Source organism: Schistocerca americana, unplaced genomic scaffold, assembly GCF_021461395.2.
Source record: "Schistocerca americana isolate TAMUIC-IGC-003095 unplaced genomic scaffold, iqSchAmer2.1 HiC_scaffold_583, whole genome shotgun sequence".
Classification (NCBI taxonomy): domain Eukaryota; kingdom Metazoa; phylum Arthropoda; class Insecta; order Orthoptera; family Acrididae; genus Schistocerca; species Schistocerca americana.
Window position 1 is genome coordinate 15,001 of NW_025726328.1, and position 2,500 is coordinate 17,500.

The following is a 2,500-nucleotide window of genomic DNA, read 5'->3' on the forward strand; positions in this document are numbered from 1 at the left end:
AAGGCCCAACGTGTGTTGGGTTAAGGCCCAACGTGTGTTGGGTTAAGGCCCAACGTGTGTTGGGTTAAGGCCCAACGTGTGTTGGGTTAAGGCCCAACGTGTGTTGGGTTAAGGCCCAACGTGTGTTGGGTTAAGGCCCAACGTGTGTTGGGTTAAGGCCCAACGTGTGTTGGGTTAAGGCCCAACGTGTGTTGGGTTAAGGCCCAACGTGTGTTGGGTTAAGGCCCAACGTGTGTTGGGTTAAGGCCCAACGTGTGTTGGGTTAAGGCCCAACGTGTGTTGGGTTAAGGCCCAACGTGTGTTGGGTTAAGGCCCAACGTGTGTTGGGTTAAGGCCCAACGTGTGTTGGGTTAAGGCCCAACGTGTGTTGGGTTAAGGCCCAACGTGTGTTGGGTTAAGGCCCAACGTGTGTTGGGTTAAGGCCCAACGTGTGTTGGGTTAAGGCCCAACGTGTGTTGGGTTAAGGCCCAACGTGTGTTGGGTTAAGGCCCAACGTGTGTTGGGTTAAGGCCCAACGTGTGTTGGGTTAAGGCCCAACGTGTGTTGGGTTAAGGCCCAACGTGTGTTGGGTTAAGGCCCAACGTGTGTTGGGTTAAGGCGCAACATAGGTTAGGTTAAGGCGCAACATAGGTTAGGTTAAGGCGCAACATAGGTTAGGTTAAGGCGCAACATAGGTTAGGTTAAGGCGCAACATAGGTTAGGTTAAGGCGCAACATAGGTTAGGTTAAGGCGCAACATAGGTTAGGTTACGGCGCAACATAGGTTAGGTTAAGGCGCAACATAGGTTAGGTTAAGGCGCAACATAGGTTAGGTTACGGCGCAACATAGGTTAGGTTAAGGCGCAACATAGGTTAGGTTAAGGCGCAACATAGGTTAGGTTAAGGCGCAACATAGGTTAGGTTAAGGCGCAACATAGGTTAGGTTAAGGCGCAACATAGGTTAGGTTAAGGCGCAACATAGGTTAGGTTAAGGCGCAACATAGGTTAGGTTAAGGCGCAACATAGGTTAGGTTACGGCGCAACATAGGTTAGGTTAAGGCGCAACATAGGTTAGGTTAAGGCGCAACATAGGTTAGGTTAAGGCGCAACATAGGTTAGGTTATGGCGCAACATAGGTTAGGTTACGGCGCAACATAGGTTAGGTTACGGCGCAACATAGGTTAGGTTAAGGCGCAACATAGGTTAGGTTAAGGCGCAACATAGGTTAGGTTAAGGCGCAACATAGGTTAGGTTAAGGCGCAACATAGGTTAGGTTAAGGCGCAACATAGGTTAGGTTAAGGCGCAACATAGGTTAGGTTAAGGCGCAACATAGGTTAGGTTAAGGCGCAACATGGGTTAGGTTAAGGCGCAACATGGGTTAGGTTAAGGCGCAACATGGGTTAGGTTAAGGCGCAACATGGGTTAGGTTAAGGCGCAACATGGGTTAGGTTAAGGCGCAACATGGGTTAGGTTAAGGCGCAACATGGGTTAGGTTAAGGCGCAACATGGGTTAGGTTAAGGCGCAACATGGGTTAGGTTAAGGCGCAACATGGGTTAGGTTAAGGCGCAACATGGGTTAGGTTAAGGTACAATATGGGTTAGGTTAAGGTACAATATGGGTTAGGTTAAGGTACAATATGGGTTAGGTTAAGGTACAATATGGGTTAGGTTAAGGTACAATATGGGTTAGGTTAAGGTACAATATGGGTTAGGTTAAGGTACAATATGGGTTAGGTTAAGGTACAATATGGGTTAGGTTAAGGTACAATATGGGTTAGGTTAAGGTACAATACGGGTTAGGTTAAGGTACAATACGGGTTAGGTTAAGGTACAATACGGGTTAGGTTAAGGTACAATACGGGTTAGGTTAAGGTACAATACGGGTTAGGTTAAGGTACAATACGGGTTAGGTTAAGGTACAATACGGGTTAGGTTAAGGTACAATACGGGTTAGGTTAAGGCACTTGGGGGGGGGGGGGGCCCGGTTTGTTGATGTTGATTATCGTAAGTAAATGACTGCGGCATCATCTGATTTGCCACGTCAGGGTGCACCTTTGGCTCATAACAGGCGGCGCTCTGATTCCATGCTTGTGGCAGACCTGTGTCTTTCATTCCTGCCATTGTTTGTGTGGTGTGACAGGAGGCAGTATTGTGATGTTGGGTGCACCCCTGTCTGGGACATGTGTGGGTGTTGGTGGCTTAGCTGAGCAATGGTGGTTGTCGGAAGGGTGGGATATTCTGTTTTCCGAGTGGACCTCCCGGTCTGGTTATGATAGTGTGGATTGTCTAATGTGGCAGAGAGGATGCACTGGGTGTTGTTCCATGCTGGTGCTTACATATTGTCTGTGTGCCTGTTACAGGCAGAGAGTAGTGCGTGATAAGAGTGTCTGGCTGACGTGTGATTGTGAGCAGAGTCTTTCAGCATGTATACGGACAGGTCTATACATTATCTGTATTCTGATGGCTCTATCTATTACTAATCAGCGCCGTGTATACGTTTAATCCGGTTCCAGTCGAAACT